The following is a 19,718-nucleotide window of genomic DNA, read 5'->3' as shown; positions in this document are numbered from 1 at the left end:
AAGAAGTGGGCTGTAGCTCACAAAAGCTTATGCTCAAATAAATTTGTTAGTCTCTAAGGTGCTGTAGAAGTCCGGCATTGGGGCTTGGCCCTCTCAGGTGCAGCTGGGAGCCAGGGCGCCTCGCTACCGCCGGCGGGTAGGTCAGGGTCCAGGCCCTTCAGCAGGGATTGAACAAACAAATAGTCTATGAGCCCAGGCCCTGGGTCAGGGCGGGGCAGTAAACAGTTCAGAGCTCAGACCCTTCAGCAGGGGCTGAGCAAACAAATAGTCTATGAGCCCAGGCCCTGGGTCAGGGCAGGGCAATAAGCAGTTCATAGCTCAAACTCTTCAGCAGGGGTTGAGCAAACCAATAGTCTATAAGCCCAGGAGAAAGGCCAGCGAGAGAGGGAGTCTGCCACTCTTGGAAGGGTGGCAGGGGGAACGCAGGCCCTCCCACTTCACTGCGTTCCAGCCCGGGGCCCTAGCAGCGGCCAAGACCCACTGCTGTCAGTGGGGATCCTGGCCGCAACACACTGACATGGGTTCAGGCTCCCCGGGAGCCAAACCAGGGTCGGCTACCCCCGGGGCCACTTCTGACCTCCCACTCTCTGGGTACCTGTGTCTCGCTGGTGTCTTCCGGTGGGTCCCAGACCATGGGTTCCTCAGGATACCAGGCATGGGGAAGCTCAGGTCGCTCCCCAGGATACCAGGCACAGGGAAGCTCGGGCAGCTCCTCAGGATACTGGGCCTGGGGAAGCTCGGGCCAGGCGGGAGCTCGGCCACCCGTGTCTGTTCTCTTCAGCGGCCAGCCTCCAAGTGAGTGCAAGGGCTGGGCTTTTATACTTCCTGTCCCGCCTCTTGACTTCCGGGGGCGAGGACTGGTGGCGGTGGCTCTGCCAACTTTGGTGGCTGCAGTGGCTCGGCCCTCTCAGGTGAAGCTGGGAGCCAGGGTGCCTCGCTACAGGTGCCATAAGTACTCCTGTTCTTTTTATGTAAAGGATGACATTTTCTTAAATTTACCTGAAAAGGCAAAGTGAGTATGTATAGAAATAAGCCTGTCACTCTCAAAGATGGTATTTCGTATGTATCACTAGGTATGCCTTGTAGCTAGCACAGAAGAATGTCTGTGTTCATGGGGAAGAATACTTAATAGGGAGTGAGATGAGTTTTCTAGATATTTGAGTATTTTGAGGGAGAAGTTTTATTTGTTTTTAGATTTTTTTAAAAATGCCTGTTAGGCCAATTTCTGATCATTTATATTCAATTTTAAGTTTAGGATATACTTATTTTTAGATAATTTTTAAAAAAACGCTATAACAGATTTTAGGGAAAGAAATGGAATATAAATTTTGATGTGCTCATTATATTGTGCAGTAACTTTTCTGTCAACACTGGTTTCTATAAGTAAATGCATACAAGATACATATTTTTTTAAAATTGCCATAAGACTTGGCAGAACCACTGGCCAGACAGCTCTCATCTCCTTAGTTTATCAATGGATTTAGACAGCAGCTTTAAAAAATAATAATAAATATTATACCTCCTCAAAATCCTAAGACTGGCTTTTTGCTAAAGATCTTGAAAGTGAGGCTAAATCTAAATACATGAGGAATCAAAGGGATAGGTTACCATCTTAATTAAGTCATATCATAGAACTAATCTACCACTGATAATATGGGACAAATTGTGTCCCCCAGGTGTTTTGTTTTTGTTTTGTTTTGTTTTTTTAGGGGGGGAGTTGGTTTTGTTTTTTTTACCCACCCAGTGGCTAGAACTTCCTCAAGAATTCCTCCCTCTCTTAAATAATTATTTCACAGTTTGGTGAGGGCTTCAATGGAAATCCTAGATTCTTCAGATGATGTCCACTGCTAATCAACACCCCCTCCCCTCCAACCCTACCCATCCCCGCCATCTCTACTCATAGATTCCTTGTTCTGCTGAAAGTCTTCAGAAGGGCTTGGGGAAAAGAAGATGGATGCAATGCTGCAGGGGCAACTGAACTTCAAGAGGAGAATCTGAATTTTCATAAAACAAGCTTGTCCTTTTAAATGTTAACAAGAAATTTGTTCTTGCTTTTTTTATAATGTGTGCTGCTTTCTGCTTTTCAGAGTATAAAGTTTTAATTCATTCTTGGCAAGCATGTATCTTATTCAGTAGTTTCTAGGTGTAGCAGTGCAATACATTTGCAATACAATTTTACATTTCTTAAGAATGCAAGTGAGAGATAAAACAGAACATTCTATAAACATATTATTGTTTCTTTGGGCTGAGGTGTTAGGAGAGAGAGCCAACCTTGACCTTCCAAATGGGAAAAAAAAATCAACTAAACCTCAAGCTTTGTAACCTAACAATGTATCCAGCATTTCCCCTTATTCAGTTCTCATGGGCATTAGTACAACTTCAGTCTGGTTACCACATTGCCTTTTCAGCCCTGAAAAGACATCCTTTCTACATATTTGCAGTAAAGCTGTGTTGTTTTCCTTGGAGGGAAAGTAGGAGGGAATTTTCTGTCATTTCTCTTCTGTTTAGAAATCCATTACAATCTCTTCTCCACATGCCAGTTTGCTTTTATAAATAGTGTCTTTTTGGAAATTCTCACCTAGAATTTGCCATAGTAGTCCAGTATCCTGCTTCTGGCAGCGACCTATGCACAGCTTCAAAGTTGTGTGGAAAAAGAAAAGAACCCAAAATGCATCTAGTCAATTGTGCAATGATCTATTACTAGTTATGAAGTATTATGATTAGCTCTGTTTGTTAAGAACTGACAACTGAGCTCAGTGCTGTGCAAGATAGAAACCATTCCCTGCTCCAGAGAATCATAGATTATTAGGGTTGGAAGGGACCTCAGAAGATCATCTAGTCCAACCCCCTGCTCAAAGCAGGACCAATCCCTAAATGGTCCCCTCAAGGATTGAGCTCACAACTCTGGGTTTAGCAGGCTGTCATAAACAGATAGCTAAGGGTTAATGTCTCTTTCACCTGAAACACCTGACCAGAGAACCAATCAGGAAACCGGATTTTTTCAACCTTGGGTGGAGGGAAGTGTGTCTCTGAGTCTTTTGTCTGTCTGCCTGTTTCCTCTGAGCTTTGGAGAAGTAGTTCTATTTTCTAGTCTTCTGTTTCTAAGTGTAAGGACAAAGAGATCAGATAGTAAGTTCTATGGTTTCTTTTCTTTGGTATTTGCATGAATATAAGTGCTGGAATGCTTTGATTTGTATTCTTTTTGAATAAGGCTGTTTATTCAATATTCTTTTAAGCAATTGACCCTGTGTTGTATCATCTTAATACAGAGAGAACATTTGTATTTTTTCTTTCTTTTTTATATAAAGTTTTCTTTTAAGACCTGTTGGAGTTTTTCTTTACTTCAGGGAAATTAAGTCTGTACTCACCAGGGAATTGGTGGGAAGAAGAAATCAAGGGGAGAGCTGTGTGTTGGATTGCTAGCCTGATTTGGCATTTCCTCTGGGTGAAGAGGAAAGTGCTTTTGTTCCAGGATTGGGAACGGAGAGGGGGAATCACTCTGCGTAGTTTTACAGAGCTTGTGTCTGGGTATCTCTCCAGGAGCATCTGGAGGGGGGAAGGGAAAAAGGATTATTTCCCTTTGTTGTGAGACTCAAGGGATTTGGGTCTTGGGTCCCCAGGGAAGGTTTTTCAGTGGGACCAGAGTGCCCCAAAACACTCTAATTTTTTGGGTGGTGGCAGCAGTACCAGGTCCAAGCTGGTAACTAAGCTTGGAGGTTTTCATGCTAACCCCCATATTTTGGACGCTAAGGTCCAGAATCTGGGAATAAGGTTATAACATGGTGTAGCAGCGGCGGGATATAGACAGAATCCAGAAGCCAGTAGGAATATTATATTTTTCTTTTCTCTGCTAAGGGCTTTTTAGCAGAGAGAAACAGTTTGGTTTTAAAAGGGAACCAGAGAGAATTTTTTTTTTCTGCTCTCTAGCAGTTTGTGGTTTGCATATTAAGCGAGAAGACTGTTAAGGGTCTTTTGTCATGCAATAGCCCTCCCATTAGGAGGCAAGTAGCAGCACTTATATGCATGCAAATAAAGTGGTTTTTCTGGTTTCCCTTCATTGAACATTAGCTAGAGAGAGAAAGGGAAAAAAAAGCACTGTTGCTAGGCAGACTTCAGGAGGCAACAGAGAGCCTGCAGTTCAGAAGATAAACACCGGAGGGCACCCCAACACAAGAAAACAGGAACCATGACTTCTAAGGCAAGGATTGACGCCGAAGAACAAATCAAAGACGCTGAACACAGGCGACAGATGGAGATGAAAGAAAAGGAAGAAAGCCTCAAACTGGCAGCCTTCCAAAGAGAACAGGCAGCCCAAGAGGCAGCACACAAAAGAAAACTAGAAGAAGAAGAGGTGGCCCACCGCCGAGAAATGGAAAAGCACCAAAAAGAAATGGAAAAGCACCAAAAAGAAATGGAAAAGCACCAAAAAGAAATGGAAAAACAACAAAAAGAAAATGAAGAGAAGGAAAAACAGAGAAAACATGAACTGGAGATGGCAAAAGCTGGGCTGCATGTGCCAGCCAACCCTAACAACCCGGCGCCAATTATTGCTCCCCAGCACAGGAAATTTCCCACCTACAAGGCAGGTGATAACACCGAGGCCTTCTTGGAAAATTTTGAAAGAGCCTGTCTTGGGTACAGCATCCCCGAAGACCAGTACATGGTAGAATTAAGGCCACACCTCAGTGGACCTTTAGCAGAGGTGGCAGCTGAAATGCCCAAGCCGCAAATGAATGACTATAAACTTTTTCAAACCAAGGCCAGATACAGGATGGGGATAACCCCAGATCATGCCCGTCGGCGCTTCAGAACCCAAAAATGGAAACCAGAGGTGTCATTTCCCAAACACGCCTACTACATTGCAAAAAACTATGAGGCCTGGTTAACAGGAAACAACATTCAAACCTTGGAAGAAGTGAACCTCCTCATACAAATGGAGCAGTTCTTGGATGGTGTTCCTGAAGACATCACACGGTACATACAAGATAGAAATCCCAAAACTATCGCTGAGGCGGGGGAGATTGGAGCCAAATGGATGGAACTGGCAGAAAGCAAAAAAGCTACTGTCAAGGGGAACGATTACCCCAGGGGGCACACAGACCATAAACCCTACAACCGAGGACAGCCAAAGACCCTCCATACCACCCAAGTAAAGCCACAGATACCCTACTCTTCAACCTCACCAGTCTCCAGTAACTCACCTCGGCCCAGTAACCCATCAGATGGAAGATGCTTTAAGTGTAATGAACTGGGACATATCAAGGCCAACTGTCCCAAGAACACCATGCGAGTGCAATTCATTACACCACCATCACCCCAAAGATCCCCAGGCCCAGATGCCTCTCAAATACCCTTGGAGCGAAGGGAAAATTTAAGAGTGGGCGGAAAAAAGGTTACTGCGTGGAGAGACACGGGGGCACAAGTGTCAGCTATCCACCAATCCTTCGTTGACCCCAAATTCACCAACCCAAAGGCCAAAGTTACCATTTACCCCTTCATGTCACAAGCTGTAGACTTGCCTACAGCTGAACTGCCTGTCCAGTACAAAGGCTGGTCAGGAATGTGGACTTTTGCAGTCTATGACAATTATCCTATCCCCATGCTACTGGGGGAAGACTTGGCCAACCAAGTGAAGCGGGCCAAGAGAGTGGGAATGGTTACCCGTAGCCAAACCAGGCAAGCTTCCAGACCCATTCCTGTTCCTGAGCCGTCCACAGACGCCCCGTCTGTGTTACCAGAGACCCAGACAGAGGTAGTGGACCCGGATTCCATGCCTACCACTAAAACAGCCACAGCATCTCCAGTCCCAGGCCCGGAACTGGAACAGCAACCAGCACCAGCAAGTGCAACCACATCTTCAAACTCAACGCCAGAGGGCGCCAGTGAGCCAGAACTGGCAGAAGCACACGACAGCCATACCCAAAAGGCTCAGCCAGAGCCTGAAATACCCTCAGGTGCACCAGCGGAGAGCGGTTCACCAGCAACGGAAACAACCCCATCACCTACATCGCTTCCAGAGGGACCAAGTCCAAGTCCACAGTCTGAGGAAGAACTGGTGACCCCAGCCTCAAGGGAACAGTTCCAGGCTGAGCAGGAAGCAGATGACAGCCTTCAGAAAGCGTGGGCGGCGGCACGGAGCACCCCACCGCCTCTCAGCTCTTCTAATCGATCCCGGTTTGTTATAGACCAAGGACTTTTATACAAGGAAATTCTTTCTGGTGGACACCGGGAAGAATGGCAGCCGCAAAAACAGTTGGTGGTTCCAACTAAGTACCGGGGGAAGCTCTTAAGCTTAGCCCATGATCATCCCAGTGGCCATGCTGGGGTGAACAGAACCAAGGACCGGTTGGGGAAGTCCTTCCACTGGGAGGGGATGGGCAAGGATGTTGCCAAGTATGTCCGGTCTTGTGAGGTATGCCAAAGAGTAGGTAAGCCTCAAGACCAGGTCAAGGCCCCTCTCCAGCCACTCCCCATAATTGAGGTCCCATTTCAGCGAGTAGCTGTGGATATTCTGGGCCCTTTCCCAAAAAAGACGCCCAGAGGAAAGCAGTACGTACTGACTTTAGTGGACTTTGCTACCCGATGGCCAGAAGCAGTAGCTCTAGGCAACACCAGGGCTAACACTGTGTGCCTGGCCCTAACAGACATCTTTGCCAGGGTAGGTTGGCCCTCTGACATCCTTACAGATTCAGGGTCTAATTTCCTGGCAGGGACCATGGAAAAACTGTGGGAAACTCATGGGGTGAATCACTTGGTTGCCACCCCGTACCACCATCAAACCAATGGCCTGGTGGAAAGGTTCAATGGAACTTTGGGGGCCATGATAAGAAAATTCATCAACGAATTCTCCAATAATTGGGACCTAGTGTTGCAGCAGTTGCTGTTTGCCTACAGGGCTGTACCACATCCCAGTTTAGGGTTTTCACCATTTGAACTTGTGTATGGTCACGAGGTTAAGGGGCCATTACAGTTGGTGAAGCAGCAATGGGAGGGGTTTACGCCTTCTCCAGGAACTAACACTCTGGACTTTGTAAGCAACCTACAAAGCACCCTCCGACACTCTTTAGCCCTTGCTAGAGAGAACCTAAAGGATGCTCAAGAAGAGCAAAAGGCCTGGTATGACAGACATGCCAGAGAACGTTCCTTCAAGGTAGGAGACCAGGTTATGGTCTTGAAGGCGCAACAGGCCCATAAGATGGAAGCATCATGGGAAGGGCCATTCACGGTCCAAGAGCGCCTGGGAGCTGTAAACTACCTCATAGCATTTCCCAATTCCTCACTAAAGCCTAAAGTGTACCATGTTAATTCTCTCAAGCCTTTCTATTCCAGAGACTTACAGGTTTGTCAGTTTACAGTCCAGGGAGATGATGCTGAGTGGCCTGACGGTGTCTACTACGACGGGAAAAAAGACGGTGGCGTGGAAGAGGTGAACCTCTCAACCACCCTGGAACGTCTGCAGCGGCAACAAATCAAGGAGCTGTGCACTAGCTTCGCCCCATTGTTCTCAGCCACCCCAGGACGGACTGAACGGGCATACCACTCCATTGATACAGGTAATGCTCACCCAATCAGAACCCCACCCTACCGGGTGTCTCCTCATGCCCAAGCTGCTATAGAACGGGAGATCCAGAACATGCTACAGATGGGTATAATCCGCTCATCTACCAGTGCATGGGCATCTCCAGTGGTTCTGGTACCCAAACCAGATGGGGAAATACGCTTCTGCGTGGACTACCGTAAGCTAAATGCTGTAACTCGTCCGGACAACTATCCAATGCCACGTACTGATGAGTTATTGGAAAAGTTGGGACGTGCCCAGTTCATCTCTACAATAGACTTAACCAAGGGGTACTGGCAAGTACCGGTAGATGAACCTGCCAAGGAGAGGTCAGCATTCGTCACCCATGCGGGGGTGTATGAATTCAATGTCCTTCCTTTCGGCCTTCGAAATGCACCCGCCACCTTCCAGAGGCTGGTAGACGGTCTACTAGCTGGACTGGGAGAATTTGCAGTTGCCTACCTCGATGATGTGGCCATTTTTTCAGACTCCTGGCCCGAACACCTACTACACCTGGAAAAGGTCTTTGAGCGCATCAGGCAGGCAGGACTAACTGTTAAGGCCAAAAAGTGTCAAATAGGCCAAAACAGAGTGACTTACCTGGGGCACCAGGTGGGTCGAGGAACCATAAACCCCCTACAGGCCAAGGTGGATGCTATCCAAAAGTGGCCTGTCCCAAGGTCAAAAAAACAGGTCCAATCCTTCTTAGGCTTGGCCGGATACTACAGGCGATTTGTACCACACTACAGCCAAATCGCTGCCCCATTGACCGACCTAACCAAAAAGACCCAGCCAAATGCCGTTAAGTGGACTAATGAGTGTCAAAAAGCCTTTACCCAGCTTAAGGCAACGCTCATGTCTGACCCTGTACTCAGGGCCCCGGATTTTGACAAACCATTCCTAGTAACCACAGATGCATCTGAGCGTGGTATAGAAGCAGTGCTCATGCAGGAAGCAACAGATCACAACTTCCATCCTGTCGTGTTTCTCAGCAAGAAACTGTCTGAGAGGGAAAGTCACTGGTCAGTCAGTAAAAAGGAATGCTATGCCATTGTGTACGCCCTGGAAAAGCTACGCCCATATGTTTGGGGACGGCGGTTCAAACTACAAACTGACCATGCTGCACTCAAGTGGCTTCATACTGCCAAGGGGAACAACAAGAAACTTCTTCGTTGGAGTTTAGCTCTCCAAGATTTTGATTTTGACATTCAACACATCACAGGAGCTTCTAACAAAGTTGCTGATGCACTCTCCCGTGAGAGTTTCCCAGAATCCAGTAGTTAAAAAGTGTTCTTAACATGTAAAAGTCTGTTAGTTATATACTTAGTAGTATATGTAAAGGTGCATGTGTTGTATTAATCTGTTTATTTTCAAGTTCTAGAAGGAAATTGCCGCCAGTGAGCTTCCCCACTGTCTGCAATTTGGGGGGCGTGTCATAAACAGATAGCTAAGGGTTAATGTCTCTTTCACCTGAAACACCTGACCAGAGAACCAATCAGGAAACCGGATTTTTTCAACCTTGGGTGGAGGGAAGTGTGTCTCTGAGTCTTTTGTCTGTCTGCCTGTTTCCTCTGAGCTTTGGAGAAGTAGTTCTATTTTCTAGTCTTCTGTTTCTAAGTGTAAGGACAAAGAGATCAGATAGTAAGTTCTATGGTTTCTTTTCTTTGGTATTTGCATGAATATAAGTGCTGGAATGCTTTGATTTGTATTCTTTTTGAATAAGGCTGTTTATTCAATATTCTTTTAAGCAATTGACCCTGTGTTGTATCATCTTAATACAGAGAGAACATTTGTATTTTTTCTTTCTTTTTTATATAAAGTTTTCTTTTAAGACCTGTTGGAGTTTTTCTTTACTTCAGGGAAATTAAGTCTGTACTCACCAGGGAATTGGTGGGAGGAAGAAATCAAGGGGAGAGCTGTGTGTTGGATTGCTAGCCTGATTTGGCATTTCCTCTGGGTGAAGAGGAAAGTGCTTTTGTTCCAGGATTGGGAACGGAGAGGGGGAATCACTCTGCGTAGTTTTACAGAGCTTGTGTCTGGGTATCTCTCCAGGAGCATCTGGAGGGGGGAAGGGAAAAAGGATTATTTCCCTTTGTTGTGAGACTCAAGGGATTTGGGTCTTGGGTCCCCAGGGAAGGTTTTTCAGTGGGACCAGAGTGCCCCAAAACACTCTAATTTTTTGGGTGGTGGCAGCAGTACCAGGTCCAAGCTGGTAACTAAGCTTGGAGGTTTTCATGCTAACCCCCATATTTTGGACGCTAAGGTCCAGAATCTGGGAATAAGGTTATAACACAGGCCGATGATCAAACCACTGAGCTATCCCTCCACCAGCTAGAAGGAACCTTGAAAGGTCATTGAGTCCAGCCCCCTGCCTTCACTAGCAGGACTAAGTACTGATTTTTTTTGTCCCAGCTCCCTAAGTGGTCCCCTCAAGGATTGAACTCACAACCCTGGGTTTAGCAGCTTATTCTCTAACAGATACACAGTAGAGAAGATGCCCTGGGAACCATATGGATTGTTTTATTCTTTATATTCAGTATTATTGTTGGCTCACTATCAAGAAAAGATGGAAGAAATTTCCTGACTCCTTCTGGCTTCAATGCACTTGAGGGAAAGACTACCATTGACTTCAGTGGGAATTATGTGGCTCAGAGACTTGGTGATTTTTTTCCCTCCTGAGGCATGCATGGCATGTGGCCCCTGCATTTGGGGAGGCTGGGTGCAAGTGCTGGAAGCTCCCTAGAAGTAGAAGGGGCACCGGTGCCTGGACTGTGGCCCTGCCCCTACTCTGCCCTGAGGCCCACCCCCATTTGGCCTCCTCCCCTCCAAGGCCCCTCTTCCTCTTGGAAGAGGGGGCAGAGAGGCACAAGCAGCAGGCAGGGGGCCTCTGGGGAATAGGTGGAGTGGGGACAGGAAGAGGTGGAGTGAGGGTGCAGCCTCGGGGGAAGAGGTGGAGCGGGGATGGGAAGAGGTGGAGCAAACATGGGGCCTCAGGGGGAAAAGGCAGAGTGGGGATGGGGCCTCAGGGCAGAACACAGGGGGGGTCATGGCTTGGATGCCCTTTTAATGGGCAGTGCTCCAAAGGCAGGAGGCTGTCATGCATCCAAAGAGAGGCATGCCACATCCTGTTTGGGGAGGCTTAGCCTCCTCTGGCCTCTTATATCTACTGCCCATGCCCTGAGGCATGAGTGATTTGTTTATTTATTATCCTTAGAGTTTTTGTGATTAAGAGCTGCTTTTAGCTTCCCTTAAATAAAACATTTTAAAGCAAGTGTTGGATCCTCAGCTGGTGGAAATCAGCATGGCTCCATTGTAGGCAGTAGAGCAGCACTGATGTACTTCAGCTGAGGACCTGACAAAATAATAATTTAGGCGAAGAAAGGCTATCTCACCCCGTCTTTCATCTCCTCTCTTTATTTCTCTCCTTAATGTATTTTAGCATGATGCAGTTGAGGGTGGTGATGATGCCAGCATGGTTAAACCTGAGTTTAATTTGAGTCAGGATTCTGGTTTTAGTTTACCTTCAGGTTATATGTCACCTAGTAAAAAAAAAAGCATAGTATCCCAACTGCTATTGACCTAAATTTTGAACTTCTTCACCTTTAGTGCTTTTCGTGGAACCTCGGTAGGTCTTGAATAATCATTTTAATATCTGAACAGAGTTATGCCTCACTGAACTCGACTAGGGGGCGGGCGGAGGAGAATAGTTAACCTTTTCAATAAATGATTACATGTAAGTCAGATTATTGTTATATTGATGCATTACTGGGATACATTCAATGGGTTCACTTAGCAAAAATTTCCATCAGTGATGCTTCAGTGGCTGTTTCTGCTCAGCTACAGTTTCTGTAAGAAGATAGGATCTTGAGTCACTACTCCTCTGGAGAGATGGCTGCTGGTGACAGTCAATTAGAGGTTCCCCAAGTTCCCTAAGATTGGTGAGAGTGGCAATCAACTAGATTTAGGACATATCTACATGTACAGCACTGCAGCGGTGCAGCTGTACTGATGCAGCTGTGGTGTTGTAGCATATCTGGTGAAGACACTCTGTGCTGATGGGAGAGAGTGCTCTAGTCAGCTTAATAAAACCACCTCCACAAGCGGCAGAAGCTATGTCAGCAGAAGAAGTTCTCCTGCCAACAAAGTGCTGTCCACAGTGGTGCTTATGATGGTGTAACTTATGTCACTCGGGGATGTTGGATATTCACACCCTTGAGCAACATAAATTCTGCCAATATAAGCTGTAGTGTAGACATAGCCTTAAGAATCAGATGATATCTATCAGAGAGATTCTTTTAAGTGTTGTCAAAAAGAATTCTTAATGTGTAAACTTACTAGCAAAGGAGAGATTTAAAAATCTTTTCAATCACCTCCTTGAAATAAAGTGATAAGTGGGTGGTTATTTTGTGAGAATATTCTCTTACATAGTAGATACTTGCTCAGGGACTTATGTCAATGAATGGATGCCTGTAAAAATGTGTTGGGTGTTTAAAATACTTTCAGAGTTTCATTATTAGTTATTACTGAAGATATGAACTGACATTAATTCAAGTCATTTCTGGCTCAGTAGCTTTGTAAATGAGTGCAGAAGCACTCACAAACTTCATAAAAAGTAAAAAGAGAATATATAGCTGCAAAATCCACATAGTTCTCATGTATAGCTTGCTATCATCGTGTATTATTTTTAGCAGACAACATATTTTTCCACCTTGTACCTTCCAGAAAATTTATCTACTATATGGATTTTAATAGGGGCCAAAGTTGTGCTGTTATTTTCCCCTAGCATCTTTTTATTTGACTTTATGTATAACCTTGGTATTGATGAAACCACAGAGCTTACATCAACATGAATAAAAGTGATTCAGTCACTGGCTAGACAAAAACTTGCATGTATTATTCAAGTCAACAGCCTTCAATGAACATAAAGTAAGTATCAAGAAGACAGTAAAACAAGCTGTGAAGTTGCTGTATGAAACAGATGGGAGCAATAGAGCAGTTCTCAATCCTTTTTCTGCTCAGTTAATGATGCTTAATGTCTCTTTCTTATTATGTAAAGAACTTTTAAAGAACACCTGTAGATGACCAGAAAGACAGTTGAGAGGAGTACTATGGAGTGGTGCTTCTTTCTGCAAAGTTTTTTAAAAAAATTGTGTTGGGGAATAAAGTTACTTAAATATTTGGAACAATCAATTTCTTTTGCTATTAGATGAACTGTTTTGTGTCCCTCTTCACTAATAGAAGTTCCTCTTTTGACAACTGATTCTGCCACCCTTACACACATTGAGTAGTACTTACTCATCCAGAGAAGTACTACACTGTGTTAGTGAAGGTTGCAGAAATAATTCTTTGCTTAGCACAAGTGTGCTTTGCATAGCTGCACAGCATAAAGTGATGAGGGAACCTGACTGGGGGGATACTCGGATTAGATTTGACTGTCTGAATGAAAATCAAATGAATCTGAGAAGAAAAGGGCATTATTTAAAAAATACTCTGCTGTCACCTAGAAGGAACCATGCATATTTCCATGCTTCAGTGCCGATCGTTTGAGAATTGCATTGGAAAGCCTATGATGGCCCTTGTAATTATGATACCAAATAGGAGGAGGAAGAGAGTGTCATGTGCTTAAAAAGCATTTTGCGTCAAGCTGCTAACCCCTCTGGAATTTCCACATGGAAAAACTATAATATGCAGTTAGGCATAGAGCATGTTAGTGCAGTGTTTTGAGTTTGTCTATGTTTACCTACAATCTAAACTACTTTTGGCATTTTCCCTAGGCATTGGGGGCTAGATTCAAAAGAGGTATTTCAAACATCACAGTGCCTAGTGTTTAGACACCCTGTCACTTAGTGGAATCCCAAGCCCAGCACTAGTTACCCAAGCTCCCTGTACAATACATGGAGAGAGTTTGACATTAAGAATGGGATCCAGACAAGCCAGCACACTGAGGAGAAAGCCACCTATGCTAAAAGCAGGGACATATATTCTTACAGGTAACACTAAATATGATATAGGCAAAATCGCATGCAATTATATTTCCCATATTGTTAAACATGACACTGATCTCTTTCACTATTGCTACCAGCATTAGTTGTGAACTCCCACAGAATTTCAAAAGTTTTGATTACTAGCCAATGATATCTAAAACTAAGCCAGGGATAAAAGAATATCCAAATTTTCCTGAATGATTAAGTGGGCTTCTGCATGACAATAAGGTGTCTTAAGTAAAGAAAGCATTCACTTGTTATGCATTAATCTCTGTGCTACTGCACATATTATTTTTATTCATTCATGTTTATCTACCCATACCGCTAATGCTTTTACAAATTTTAGGCCTGAATTCTTCTGGTGCAAATGGAGGAAACTCTGTTGAAGTAAATGGAATTGCACACATTTACTCCAGCTCTGAATGTATTTTCTTAGAACCTGGTCCAGAAAGTATAAAACTTCAAATATATAGATGTGCTCCATCATGTCTGCTCCTTCCATAAAAATAACCTATGAATTAAGCATCCTCATCCAGCATTTGCATTATTCCAATGCCTCTTCCCATTTCTAAACAGTTGCAAAAGAGCAAAGGTAAATGTCAACAAATATTCTTGATAGCGAATATATTCAGGAAATGGCAGATCAAGGTGGAATCATTTCCACAGTCAAGGACCCACACATGAAATATGCCACCAGCCATCTCCCTTTTAAACATGAGGACTACTAGTTTCCACTGATCACAAATGTGAAGGTATCACACAAATTGAGGTGATCACTCCAGTATCCAGATTTCAAACCATTTAGAACACTGTAGGTCAAAATCAACACCTTAAGCTACCCATGAACAAATAGTAAGCCAAAGGAGCGTAAGGGCTGGTCTACACTAGAAAATTAGATTGACTTAGCTATGTTGCTTAGAGATGTGAAAAATCCACACCCCTGAGAAATGATGTTAAGCTGACCTAAGTCCCATGTAGACAGTGTTAGGTCTATGGAAGAATCCTTTCATCGACCTAGCTACTGCTTTGCTGGGAGGTGGATCTACTACATTTACAGTAGAATCCTTCTATATGAAGCATCACTTACTCTGGCTTCTGAAGTCTGCTCCAGTGAATGTATTTAAAGCATCCCAGGGCCTAACCTCATGCAGAGGCCTAATGAGGGTTTCCTTAAAGATAATTGTTTGCAGTGTTTTGAGTGAAACCAGACAATCCCTATGCTCTCAAATTAACTCACATAGAAAAATAAGACAAAAACACCGTATTATCTGTGGGTAAACACTTTTCACAAAATGATCACTTTATATTTGACCTCTCAGTCCTCATCCTAAAATGAAACCTGCACAACACATTCAAAAGATGAGGCTGGAAGCTTAAATTCATAAGTTTGCTAGACACTAAAAAAACATGGATCAATAAAGACACTAGATTTGTGGCTTAGTACAACAATCTCTAACCCGCTAGCCACCCTTTTCTGTCATCACTGCAGAAGTGTTAACTGTTCACTTCATCTTGAATGGTCTTTTACAGTATATATTAACTACATATACAAAACAATCTATTCCATCTTGTATTTAGCTATGACACTGAGTACCTTTCTCAGACTTGAAGAAGACCTCCCTGTAGCTCAAAAGCTTGTATCTTTCACTAACAGAAATTGGTCCAATACAAGATATTATCTTACCCACCATGTCTCTCTTAAAGATAGTTGTCACTGAGATCTTTTGAATGGCAGTATTGGCCGTCTTCATTAATAGGGTCCCAAAGACTTTTTGCTGAACTTCACCAATTTAGCTCACAAGTTGTAGTGCAAAGCTTCTGCAGCATCTACAAAAGCTCAGCAAGTAACACAGTCTGAAATTCAAGCAAAGAAGATGTGAAACTCTGCTTTTTTCCCCACAGTGGCAGACAACCTGGACTAGCTTCCGGTGATTTTCATCTACAAAGTAATGCAAATTCCTCACAGTGAGGGAAATTTTTACTCTTTATTTAATTGGAGGCCAGCCAAATTAACCATCTGGAACACTTCTGCTGTGCAGGATATAGCTGATGCTTTGGATCCTATCCCACATAACCATGGCATAAGACAGGAAAAATATTTTGTCATAGTCAGCACACTCTACTGCTACTGCTCTTGCTTTCATCTTTTTTGTTTCCTCTATCTCAGTTTGAGGTCACCTGTAAAGTATCCACAAAGGACAAAACTAATTGAGAGTATGTTTAAAATCCACTGTATTGAAAATATAGAACATATGATGCTTGTTTTCTGTAGGTTGAACTGTATTCTCCTTCAGACCCATCTGTCAGAGCACTGATCCCATTAATCTTTAAGGGTAGATCATCAAAATGGGAAGTTTTATGCCAACCCTAAAGTGGAAGAGACAGTTGCCCATTTTACCATTACAGGGTGTAAAGAATCTTGGAGAAAAGACTGACTTTAAAAGAGGTGGGATGGATTGAAAAAGCATATAGGCAGAACCTGAGAAGACTCACATCCCTGCGAGACCGCACTGATAAGATTCTCATTACCAAAGGAGCAAGATATAACGAGCAAGTTCTTGCTAAACCAGAAATTTAAGCACTGGAAATCAGGCATGTTTGGTGAGCAAACACGAGAGCAAAAAAGCATCAGAGAGCACAGCACAGTTGCACTCAGTGATGTGAAGGGGAAAAATATTCTATTTCTCTGTGTATCCACTCTAACTTGCATATGTGGAGATTTGCCATGTTGTAACATTATTACCGGGAGATTGAACTTGCAGAGGTGATGTTACTGTTTCAGTGAACACATCCACTGCTGACACATCATTTCAGGAATTACTGTCTAATGAAGAGGGTACATGAAGAAATGATATTACACTACATTATATGAGGGGATATGATGGTACGTTGCTTTCCTCATAGGTTAGATCGCATTCCCACTTTCAGAAGTGCAGTTGTCACTTTCCAAACCTGAACAGAAGAACCAGCAACCTCTCTTGTCCTGTGATAAGAAATATACTTGCAAACCAATTCCTGAAGAGCCAATAATTTCTTCTTTTGCCTTAATGTTTTCTTAACTAAACACAAAGTGACACTGAAGTACTATGAGAGGTTTTTTAAAAGAGAACATTTGATTTATTGCATGTCTAGCATTCATCTGAGATATTGATTGCATCCCATTGCCATGGTTTTACTACAGTATATTAATTTAAACTTGATTCTTACACTGAGATCATTTTGAATAGCCTCTACAATTGCTTCTACAGCAAACTCCACACGTGCCTGATAGTGTCTGCATTCAGGGCAATTTACTGTTAGATCCACCTGCTATCAGTTGCACCAATGCCAAATTCAGAGTTAATATAACTTCCCTACTCCTCCTTGATATTCCCTTGTTTATACATCAAAGAATCGTGTTAGCCCTTTTGGCCACAGCTTTGCACCATGATTCCCACATCCATTTCAGAGTCACTGATGCCCAGGATACACAATATAAATTTGTAAGATATATATATGTATATTAGTTTGTAAATACTCAAGGGTCTTGTTGAACAAATGAGTACTTTTTTTTTTTCTGTTTCCTCATTGCTTTACTTGCATCCCAGGACCTGCAAAACTTGGCCCATAATAAAGGGCTAATTCAATTTAGGTATTTGCATTTGGCTTCTATAAATTTAGGAAATTAAAATCTAACTATGAAATAGAGTGAAGCTCTAGAAAATATAAGGGAAAAATATTTTAAAAACCTTGAAAATATGTACTCTACCTAGACATTGTTCACACAGTCAGTCAGTGGCAAAATTACATAAATTTATAGCTCTTATCCTGACTTCCCCTCCCCTTCCTTTCTCTCATTCATTTGCCTGTTATATCTTGTCATAAACTCATGGTTTGTCTGTGGGGTAGAGGGGAAGAGGTGAAGGGTGGAGGGCAAAATCAGGAAAATTAATCCAAATTAATTAAAAATGTGAATTTAAAGTGGATTAGTTAAACTGTGTGGACACTCTCATTGAGAATTAAAGTAGCCTTAATTCGGTTTAGTTTAATTCACTTTGGAAGTGAATTAACTAAATGAAGGCCACAGGGGTTTAAGTAATCCACTTTAAATTCCATCTTTAGTTAATTTGGATCAATTTTCCTGATAGTCCAAGTGGAGATATGCCCAAAAATTGTCAGCTCTTTGGGGCGAGGGCTGCCTTTTACTGTGTACTTGCTCAGTGTCCAGCACCTTGAGGTCCTGATCTAGACTGATAATAGAAATAAGTAATCATAATAACAATGGAAATGTTTTGGAAAGCTATAAAAATAATTAAATTACAAGTCCTTGGCAATATTACTTTTTTATTTTTGCATATTGTGTTTGCCTCTTAAATAGAACAGAAAAAAAATACTGATTTGAGTTTCATTCATAACCTAGTCTGAAGGTTTTTTGAAGTTCAGAAGTTGCATTACTGGTCTATGTTTTGTCTGGAAACAGAAATACCAAAATACTGTAAAAAATTTTTTTCTAATACTTAGCACCTACATAGTTCTTTATACCCTTAGGTATCAAGGATTTTTATATACACTTTTAAATACTGGGGGTTAAATCTTGGTTATGGTGAAGTTAATGGCAATTTTGCCATTGACTTCAGTGGAGCCAGGATTTCACTTTAGATCTATTTAAAACAGAGATGGAGGTGGCCTCCTGATTCGATGGGTACGCTAAACTGCTGAGGAGGTGCTGATCACCCACAGCAGCACCCTCCTCCTGGGCACTGCAGCCTTAATCCTGGTTTATGTGGGAGGGGAGGCCCTGGATGGCTGAAGGGTTTGGGCATCAAGCCTGACCCTCCCTCACCCCACAGTGGTGGCTCCTATCCCTATACTGTATTTGAATGGGCATGGGTATGTGTTTAACAAAATAGGACTCTCTCATTTATACTTGTAAATGAGGATACAGGAAGGGTCCAATCCTGCTATGTATCAAGGCTCTCTTGAGAGTTATTGAAGATTCTCCACTCTCATTGACTACAATGCTTGGACCCTAGCAGGATCGGACACAGCCTTCTAGTCACCAGGGATGAGTGCCTATAAATATATACCCCAAATAAAAAACAAAAAAATGAAACAGAGTACCAAAAACATGCCACAGTGGCTAAGCAGCAGAGTAAAAAGGCTGTTAGTAGTAAATAGGGACCCTTTCAAAATTGGAAGTAAAATCTTAGTGAGGAAAATGGAAAGGAGCATAAACTCTGGCAAGTTAAGTGTAACAATATAGTAACACAGGCTAAGGAAGTGTCTATGTCCTTATCTACTTGCTCTTCAAATTCTAACAGCAATTTTCTTACGTACATCAGAAACAGTAACCCTGCCAAAGAGTCAGTTGGGCCACTGGACAATTTGGGTGCTAAAGGAGCACACGAGGAAAACAAGATAATTGCAGAGAAGCTAAATGAATTCTTTGCATCAGTCTTCATTCCAGAAGATATTGGAGAGAGCCCCACAGCTGAGCCACTCTTTTTAGGTGACAAATCTGAATAACTGTCCCAGATTAAAGTATTAATAGAGGACAATTTGGAACAGATTGATAAATTAAATATCAATAAGACATCAGGACCGGACTGTATTTACCCAGAGTTCTGAAGGAACTCAGATATGAAACTGCAGAACTACTAACTGTGGTTTGTAACCTATTGCTTAAATCAGTCTCTGTTACAGATGACTGGAGGGTAGCTAATGCAACACCAATTTTTATAAAAGGCTCCAAAGGCAATCCTAGCAATTACAGGCCTGTAAGCCTAACTTTAGTACCAGGCAAAATGGTAGAAACTATAGTAAAGATCAGAATGATCAGACACTTAGATGAACACGGTATGTTGAGGAAGGGTCAGCGTGGCTTTTGTAAAATGAAATCATGCTTCCCTACTGAAATTCTTTGAGGGAGTAAACAAGAATGTGGAAAAGGGTGATCCAGTTGATATAGTGTATTGTACTTTCAGAAAGTCTTAGATAAGGTTCCTCACCATAGGCTCTTAATCAGAATAAGAAGTCATGTGATAAGAGGGAAAGTCCTTTCATGGATCAGTAACTGGAGCTAGGGGAAAGGGTCAGAATAATACCATAATGCCACAATATAAATGCATTGTACTGAATACTGCTTGCAGTTCTGGTTGCCACATCTCAAAAAAGATACATAAGCATTAGAATAGATG

General features: G+C 42.9%; 1 protein-coding gene across 2 annotated transcripts in view; it reads left to right on the top strand.

Moving 5' to 3' along the window:
• Positions 1-19,718, top strand: part of DOK6 (docking protein 6) — a 435,288-nt gene that overhangs the window by 147,502 nt on the left and 268,068 nt on the right. The gene's annotated exons all lie outside the window — the stretch shown is intronic.

Source organism: Gopherus evgoodei, chromosome 2 (genome assembly GCF_007399415.2).
Source record: "Gopherus evgoodei ecotype Sinaloan lineage chromosome 2, rGopEvg1_v1.p, whole genome shotgun sequence".
NCBI classification, from domain to species: domain Eukaryota; kingdom Metazoa; phylum Chordata; order Testudines; family Testudinidae; genus Gopherus; species Gopherus evgoodei.
The sequence above is the reverse complement of the archived record's forward strand: the minus strand, read 5'-3'. Positions and strand labels throughout refer to the sequence as shown.